Raw genomic sequence first — 9,879 nt, forward strand, 5'->3', positions numbered from 1 at the left:
CTTCCCGAGGTGTATACACATTTAATACTACCTGGAGTTTACATGTCTACTACGTTTAACCGGCAGAGACACCGCTGGGGTAAAACTCTATTCTTCAAATTTTTTTATATGAACGAAATTTAAAACTATATTCTCACATTGACATTTTGACTGGGAAAACTCTTACATTTTCAAAGAATCAAACTTACAAATATCCGACTCATGGTAAAAGACTACCTTTACTGGAAAATACACGATTTTCTAGGGTTCACACTATTTTCAAAACTTGATAACAACTATTGTATTACTTGGCTTCAAACACTTTTTATGCAACACAATGACACTAAATACTTATGAACTCACCAAATTTATGCTGATACTCGTTTTTAAAAATAACTTGTATTCTCAGGTCATCAGTAAGCAGGTACAGATGCAATTTTTGAGAAGATGGAGTATGTACAAGACTCATCTTTTATTTTGATTATACTTTTGGTGTCTATCAATTTGTACAGAACATGCTTGTATTATAATTATTATACTAATGCAATGGATGTTGTTGCTTGTCCTTACTATTATGTATTGTTATGATACTGTACATAACGTCCTCCACCCCAGAATGTATTTCGTCGTTCCTCCACCCCAGAACGTATTCCGTCGTTCTCGATTTTGGGGTGTGACAGAGAAGTCCAATTTTTGGGTCACGTGGTTAACCTAGAGGGAATAATGGTTGACCCAACAAAGATAGAAGCTGTATTGAAGTGGGAACGACCAAAAAGTCCCACAAATATTCAAAGCTTTCTGGGATTAGCTGGATATTACTGAAGATTTATCCAAGGCTTTTCTGCGATAGCTGCTCCATTGACAACTTTGACCTATAAAGGAGCCACATATGCATGGAGTCAGTAACACGATGAGGCATTCGGGATTAAAACACTCTGACCAATAATATATACTTTTAAGTAATAAAATATTTAACTAAGTATATATAAACATCCACTCGATACACAGGGTCAGTATCATACTAGAACATAACCAAAAGTATTTAAATTGTTGAACAACACAATTAGGTTTAGATACATATAGTCAAATCTGTGTGGATGTTGCCTGATCAACTACATCTTCCTAGGAGTGACTAGCATGTGCCTATGGGTGGTTGTGGCATTGCAACAAGTCTAAAGACTTACCGACACTACTACAAGAACATTAAAACAAGAATGCTATAGGAGTATTCCGTGAGAACTAAAAAGGTCGTTTCTAGCTGGGCAATAGTTGCTAAGTGGATACTCTACCGTTACATGTGACTAAGACGTTATAGACTTAGAACCTGTGATCTTTGCTTTACTTCCTGTTCCTTGTTTGGTTGTGGATTTAGACTTAGGATCACGTATTCGAAGGTCTATATTGTTTTGGTCGCATGTAATTAGTATGCACTATGCAAGTATTGGTCTGACAAATAACAGTCCTCTTATAAGTATCTTAGATTAATACGTCTATTAACTATTCTTTCCTTTTTCTCGCATAATTATCATGGCCGGATTTCACCATGGTGACCCGTACTTCCCAAAATCAAGGCAATTTGGGATGGCTTGAAGTAGATCCTGATGAACATCAAATCCCTTTGGATGACCACCAAGCAGAAGGCTTCTCGGATGGGTCTGACTCCGAACTCGAAGTCAACAACCTACCCCCTTGTGGCCTCGATCCCAAACCCTAACTCCGCTAGGCCTTCCAAGGACTGACGCCTGCATGGGTGGAGTGCATAGAGACGTGGAGTGAAGAGCAGCATAAACCCATGCCATTCAATGGAGACCGAAGCTTTTATGACACAAGCGAAGGAGGTTCAACAGACAGAGTCTTGCCCATCCTGGTCCGAAGAGTTTCCCGCAATGAAATCCAAGGCAGGACAACCCTCCAACGTATCCTAGAGGTTGATACAAATGGAGGACTGCACTCCCTTCGGACCAGCCACCTAGAGCATGCTAGGGAAAGGTCCGCAGCAGACCACGAGGCCTTTCTTCGAGCATTAGCTGAGACTCAGGCTGAATTCATAGAGCTACGAGTTCTCCATAGCGTCTACGAGCGACACCTCCTCGACATCGAACGCCAACTAGCCGACCTTCGAGTTCGCCCGAGAAACGTCCGCCGCCACCGATAAAACATGACTAGCGCATCTTTTATTTTGACTTAGGAATAGCCTTTAGTATCCGCGCTTGAATAAAACACTTGTCTATATAATATTCCCATCTTTGGTTTGATGTAAGGCCTACCGTTAGGCTATTTTTCCAGAACTTATGTACATCATTAATACCACTAGTATTGACAGTTTTCTAACCTATTAGGAAAAGTCTATACTCTTATGTCTCCCTACTTGGTATATGACTATGTCTGACAAGTTGTCTATGGTGATTTAATTCGTGAAACACCCTCATCATACTCACAATTGTTTCTCACTATTGTCGTCATCCTTATGAATTTTCAGTAAAAGATGCCGCCTCGCAAGCGTCTGATCAGAGGCACGCCTGGGAACCAAACTCCACCTCTTCCTCCTCCACAGTTCAATCCGGTGATGTTACAGACAGCTGTAACCGCAGCTGTGACAATAGCTATGGCCCAAATAAATTTTCGTGATGCAAGTGGAGCCAGAATAGGCACTAACTCTAGGAATGGTGAAATCCACTCTTGTACACAGGAGTGTACCTATAAGGATTTCATGAGCTGCAAACCCACGTTCTTCAATGGAACTGGAGGGATTGTTGCCCCTATCCCAATGGATCGAAAGAACCGAATCCGTCTTCGAGATGTGCTCGTGCCCCGAGGAAAGCAAGATTAAGTTCGCAGCTTGCACCTTCACTGAAAGGGCCTCGACATGGTGGAATGGCCATGTCAAATCACTCTCCTTGGTAACAGCCAACGCCATGGGCTGGGACACGCTAAAGGACAAGGGAGTACTGCCCTAAGGGAGAAATCCAGAAACTCAAAGAGGAACTATGGAACCTCAGGATGAAAGGGACTGACGTGGTGGCTTATACAGCCAGGTTCTGCGACCTGGTAACTATGTGTCCTAACATGATCCCCACTAAGAGCAAGAAGATTGAGCGGTACATATGGGGTTTAGTACCTTCATATCGAGGGAACGTTTAAGCATCACGCACTACGACCTTTGATAGCGCCAAGGAATTGGCCCAAAGGTTGATTGATCATGAAACTCCTTCCACTCCATCAACAACAACGGCGATTGCTACTGCACCTATCAAGACATCCGGCAAGAAGAGGAAACGGTGGGACCGGAAGATGGGCAAATCAACCCAATCCTTTTCAAAGAACCAACAAGTGGTAGCTGTCCATGTTGCCACTACTCCTGCTTCCCGTGTGCCAATCAAAACATATGCGGGGAACCTGCCCAAGTGCACCAAGTGCCCTTTTCATCATAACGGCCATTGTCGTGATTTGCACTGCACTAATTGCGACCGGAAGGGCCATACCGTCTGATTTTGCAAGTGTCAACCCAAACCCATTTCTCAGGTCCCCAGAACGGGAGTAAGCTAGGCCTACTATGGTTGTCGCAAAGTAGGGCATTTCAAAAGAAACTGTTCGAAAACTGGGAATACTGGAGGGACAGGAAGTCTACTTGCTATTGGCCACAATGAAGCAGTAGCAGACGCCACAGTAGTCACGGGTACGTTCCTTCTTGATAACTCTTATGCTTGTATCCTATTCGATAGTGGGGCAGAAAGAAGCTTCATAAATCAAAACTTTAAACACTTACTTAAAAAATCCCCGCAACCGTTAAAAGAAACCTTCATCGCACTAGTAGAAAAACAGCCTTTCACGACGTGCAATCAATGACACACGCTGATAGAGGACGTGCATTTGTGCATGCCCTAAAAATTGATGTCAGTTTTACAAAATATGAAGCATAGAAGGCACGCATGTTTGCGTACCCTTAAATTAGTGTCTAATAAAAATAAAAAAAGCACGGAGGGCACCTTAAATAAAATGTGCGTCATCTAACCATGTCATTTGATAAATTTTAATGAAACGCGCGTTGTCGAAAACCCGCTTTGTTTCCACCGGCTGAAAACCCTAGCTCGTCCCTATCGAAAACCCTCTTTCTTTCTTTCTTCTCTCTTGATTCTCAAACATCCACCGCTTCACTTCTCCACATCGTGCTCAAAGTAGCTGTTCAAGTACCTGGCAGTGGTCCATGTGTCAAATACATCGGTGAAGGCGGTTCCGGCAATTTCGTCAAAATGGTCCACAACGGAATCGAGTATGGCGACATGTAGCTGATTTCCGAAGCATACGACATGTTGAATCCGTTGGGAAACTCTTGAACGAGGAACTACACAAAGTAGTCTCAGAATGGAATCTAGGGGATCTTCAAAGCTTCTTGATTGAAATCACTGCAGACATCTTCGAAATCAACGACGACAAGGGAGACGAATATCTAGTCGACAAAGTGTTGGATAAAATAGGCATGGAAGAGACCGGAAAATGGACTGTCCAACAAGAGGCGGATCTATCAATCGTTGCCCCCACAATCGCGGCGTCTCTAGATTCGTGATTCCTGAGCGGATTAAAAGAGGAATGTGTTGAAGCTGCTAAGATCTTTAAATACGGTGGGTTCGGATATTTTGGGCACTCAAAATGTGGATAAACGAGAAACCGGTTCTTTCACGCCCTCAACAAACATTCTATCGGGTTCGTAATTCCTTTCCAAATCATGGGTTTTAATCTTTAAATCTCAATCTTCAATTCAGAATTACGAAATTGAAATTGTGCATATTCTTTTTATGTAGGGACATAACTACTTCGAAATTGACCTAGATATACATCGATTCAGATACATCTCACGGAAAGCACTTGATGCATTCCAGGGACGATTGAAACATAGGATTCTTGGCATTGGTTTAACGATTCAGGTAAATTGGGTTTCTGGTTTTTGAATATGGAATTGGATTTTGTGTTGTGGTTCATAAACTGAATATATGTATTTGATTGGATTCTCAATTTTTAGGCACAACATCATGAAGAACTACCCAAGCAATTTTTATGTTGTGTTAGGCTTAACAAGATCGACTTTTCTGATCATGGTCAAATCCCAAAAATTTTAATACCAAATAGTGATTAATGCTACAGAAAAATGAGAATGGCTATGGAGTATTTTGAATTGAGTAGGAAAGGTGCAGCCCTGATGGATATATTAGCAGAAATGCCAAAGTTCCTTGAACGTGAGGTATATTTAGTTTAGGGTTTTAATTGATCTATTGGTTTAATAGTTGACCACATCTTAGATAATTGATGTTGACTTTGATTATCTATTTGAAGTCCTCATTGATTAAGAAAGCAGAAGACACTAAATTTGATACAGCAGAGCTAAGCTGATACTGCAGAGCTAAGTCCTCATTAATACTCCACAACTTGGTATGGTTAAAATCCCCATCGTTGACCATAATTCTGTGAGTGTCTTGGAAAAGGACTATTATACCCTTTCTGCAGGTAGGAAGCTAATCATTTTGCAGAACTTATGTTATGGTGCCCTGGATTCTGCAGAACTAAGGGCAAAATAGACAATCGTGAAGAATTTGAAGTGGGACCAGATCCTGATGCAGTTCTTGCATTCACTGAACCTATAAAAGACATACCTATAAAAAGACGAGGTCTCCCTCCTAAAACCCCTTTACCCAAAGATCAAGAACCTGTAAAAGATATTCCTATTCCTAGTATTTAAAACCAAAACCTCTACTCATTCCGCTAGGATCACGCATAACCTAGTAACACAAAACCAAAAAAGTTATCTTTTTTATGATTTTCCCAAAATACCCTTTAATTAATTAACTAATTAATGATGTTAAATTCGGAAGCTAACCTTGCAGAAAGGGATATTACCACAAATGATGCTTAAGCATGCTGCTCAACTAGGGAAAACATTTTTGAATCAATAGTGTTAAAAATCATATACCCAATTTTTTTTTTTTTTTTCATTTCTAATGCTAGATGTATGAGAAACAGAAGAGTTCACTGTTTTAGCAATTTGGGTATCTAAAATTCTTGAAGTTTGTTGTGATTTCAATCTAGATTCTTGTAATGATGTCATCTGATTTATTCTTTCCTGTTTTTCTTCTCTTCTATCTGTTCTTGAAGTATTTAAATGCACTTCTTGTTTTTCATTTCTGATGTTAGATTGCATATGTGAAACATAAGAGTTCTCAATTTTAGCAATTTGGGTATCTGAAATTCTTGAAATTTATTGTGATTTTACTCTAGATTCTTGTAATGAGGTCATCTGATTGATGGTTTCATTGGCACTGCATGTCCACTTGAAGCTAAAGGCATATTAAGTTCTGCATTTAGATCGGGTTCATTATCAGGTTGAATATATGAAGGTACCCCTTCACCTTCAGTTTCTTGACCCATGTTTGCCTCCACAGCATCAAGTTCTTAAACATTTCCATGAAGTGAAGTTAACATTTAAAAAAAGAAAAATAATAATAATGAATTTGTGCTTACCACCCATGAGATCATCTTCATCAATATCATCTGGCACACTAAACTTCTACCAAGAGATTCTTGTATCTCACTGCTTATATCCATCATGTCCATCATTTCATCTTGAAAATTCTAAACATAAAAACAAGATTAAATGGTCTGTAATTACAAAGTATCAAAAGAAAGAGATTCATAATATTTATACTAACATAAATGTCTTGTATCTTCACAGTTTTCATCATTCCTTTCAGCTCTTTGTTTGATCCCGTGTGTAGCAAATGCTTGATAATTATGGCACATACTGTTTGTTGAGCATCTTTAATACCTTCTGAAGCGAATGCAACTTGATCCAGGTTGAATGTTTGATTGTACAACATGTCACATTCTCCTTCATACCAGCTGAAGTATAACTTACTTTCATTATCAACTCTACAATAGATCCAGAAATTCGAGGAGGTTATCTTGCCTTCACTTCTCAGGTAGGTTTTTTAATTCATACCCATGTTCAAAATACAAACATATGTGATCCTTTTTTATTAAACTTTTAAAATGCTATAAAGTTTATATGTTATTGTGTTGAAGGACTCGCCTGGTGTACTTCATTTGAAAAAATTATCAGATACTGGCCTCACACATAATTTGGAGGTCTGTAGGTAAGAAAAATTCTTCATTTCCTTCTTTCTTATTATTCAGATTTTACAGTGTATGATTTTATGATTTGGATTGAAATGAAAAAGATTAAATATGGAGATGCTCAAATCTCTACCATCAGATTCACCTCAGCAACAGGAGTACATAACAGCCATCCAAAATGAGGATGGATACAACTGTGTTATGGGGAGTCCCTAAAGGAAGCTATTCAACTAACCCTAATGGTTCATGTAGTATAATCGAGCCTCGCCTTATTATTCATATTAACTTTTGTTTTCAATAAAAAAATTAAATCAATCATGGTTCTGTAACTTTTGTTCATATTAACTTTTTTTTTAACTATGATTACAACATGGATGCACTATGTGGTCCTGATGGTGAACTTCTAGAGAAGTTAAGGAATTTAGAGCCTCGCCTTATTGAGCATATTAGTAATGAGCCTCGTCTTATTTAGAAGCCTTATGATACAATTATTTTACAAGAGCAATGGCCATTTATGTAATTTTAGCAGTGCCTAAATCTTGTATCAAAATGCATATTGTACAATTGACAGCATCCGGAAAATTTGAGGAATCTTTGGCATTGTTTAAGCTACTTGCACCAGAAGATTCAAACCTTCGAGCCTCAAAGTAGTAGTCAATTCATATCAGGTAATATTTATGGACCTGAGAAGTTTTTTGGATATGAGTGGTAAAGTTTACTTATCAAGAGCTTCATCTGGTTTGTCAGATGACATGGGCACTTCTTCACCTTCTCATACACCAAAGAGGTTATTTCAAATGCTGTTGGACACACCCATGAAAGCAATCGATCCAAAAGATCAAACAAGGTAACAATTTAACATTATTTAGAGTGAAGAGTATTAAAATTTTTGATATTTTTTTTTAATTTTCAGAGGAGAGTCAACAATGCCCCTTGACTCAGGTGCTAGAGAGATGGCATCAATATTACAGATATGGGATCTATGGGAATCTTCAAAATGAAATGGTATGTTACTCTTTGATAATGTCAACATCATTCATCAATTATGTTGTGGGGTGAGTAGACTGGATATAATGATGTTCAAACTTTTATAAAGATTATTGAATCATATTTGAAGTTTCTTTTGTTTACTCTTCATGAAGGAGGTTCTAGAAGCAATTCGTATAAGCTGTACAGGGTATCCTACCAACAAGGCTTTTGCTGATTTTGTTAAGCAATTTGGTCTTCTGGTTCCCAAAGTTTTAAGATCAAAGTAAGTAAATTGATTTAAATCATAATGGATTTGTTTACTTATCACTTGTTAAGCAATTTGATCTATATATTTCTTGCAGTTCAATCGTCGCCATCGAACCAAGTCGACCTCGATCTAGATTAAGGTCACCGTGGGCTGTTAGTTTTATTGGAATGTATAACCCATGTTAGCAATGTATTACTTTTGTTTAACATTTGAATGATCATTTGTATGATATTATAATTTGTGCAATTTATTTTATTTTTTATGTATGAGATTTAATTTTATATTATGAGACATTAAATGTGTCATGTAATTTGAAAATTACTAAATTTACGTAAATCTATAAATAATTTAAAAAAAAATAAAATAAAAGTTACGATACGCAAATATGTGTGTCATCTTCATTTATGACATGGCCTTTCTTGATAGCTGCTTACGCATTGCGTGTGATAAATGTGCGTCGTAAATGCGCATCATCTCTAGACGACGTGAAAAAGCGTTTCGTCTCTCGTTATGACAGGGCCTTCCTTGACGCGCATTTGCGCGTCGTCTAAGCGTTTTACGACGCACAATGAGCATCGTAAAATGTTGTTTTTCTAGTAGTGTCATAGAAATGGATAACAGAAAGACAGAGAGTTCTAACTAGATTCACATGGGTTGCACTCTCACGCTAGATAATCACTCATTCCCAATCGACCTCATACCAGTATCGATCAAAAGTTTTGATATCACCGTGGGCATGGATTGGTTGAGTCTCCATTACGCTGATATCCGGTGCTTCGACAAAGTCGTCCGTCTAAATCTACCGAATAATGAAACCTTGATGATCTATAGAGACAAGCCCAGTACGAGCCTTCATATCATCTCAAGTATTCAAGCCCATAAATACCTATGTAAAGAATATCATGCGTTCCTTGCACACATCGTCGATACGAACCAGAAAGCGAAAGATCTAAAAGACTTCCCTGTAGTATGCGACTTCCCCGATGTCTTTCCAGAAGAGCTACCAGGTCTACCTCCCCAATGTCAGGTTGAGTTCAGGATCGACTTGATTCCAGGAGCTAACCCTGTAGCCAAAACGCCCTATCATCTAGCGCCTGATGAGATGCAAGAACTGTCCGGCCAACTTAACGAGTTGCTCAGCAAGGGATTTATAAGACCAAGCTTCTCACCCTGGGGAGCACCGGTCTTATTCGTAAAGAAGAAAGACATACCGTTCTGTATGTGCATCAAGTATAGAGAACTCAAGAAGCTAACAGTCAAAAATCGTTACCCTCTTCCTCGCATAGACGATTTATTTGACCAACTGAAATGGGCGAGTTATTTATCTAAGATTGATCTGACGTCCGGATATCACCGGTTACGAGTGCTAGAGGAGGATGTCCCTAAAATAGCCTTCCGAATACGTTACGAACACTACGAGTTCGTAGTGATGCCATTTGGACTTACCAACGCGCCCGCAGTATTCATGGATTTTATGAATAGGGTGTGCCGTCCTTACTTAGATCGGTTCATCATTGTCTTCATTGATGACATACTCGTCT

At 38.9% G+C, this 9,879-nt stretch overlaps 1 pseudogene; it reads right to left on the bottom strand.

Moving 5' to 3' along the window:
* Positions 1–6,261: 6,261 nt before the first annotated feature.
* On the bottom strand, positions 6,262–7,855 carry LOC145036035 (vacuolar protein sorting-associated protein 60.2-like; annotated as a pseudogene).
* Between the last annotated feature and the right edge of the window lie 2,024 nt (positions 7,856–9,879).

The sequence above is a fragment of the Lactuca saligna genome, chromosome 3 (genome assembly GCF_052625555.1).
Source record: "Lactuca saligna cultivar CGN05327 chromosome 3, ASM5262555v1, whole genome shotgun sequence".
Taxonomy (NCBI): Eukaryota; Viridiplantae; Streptophyta; class Magnoliopsida; order Asterales; family Asteraceae; genus Lactuca; species Lactuca saligna.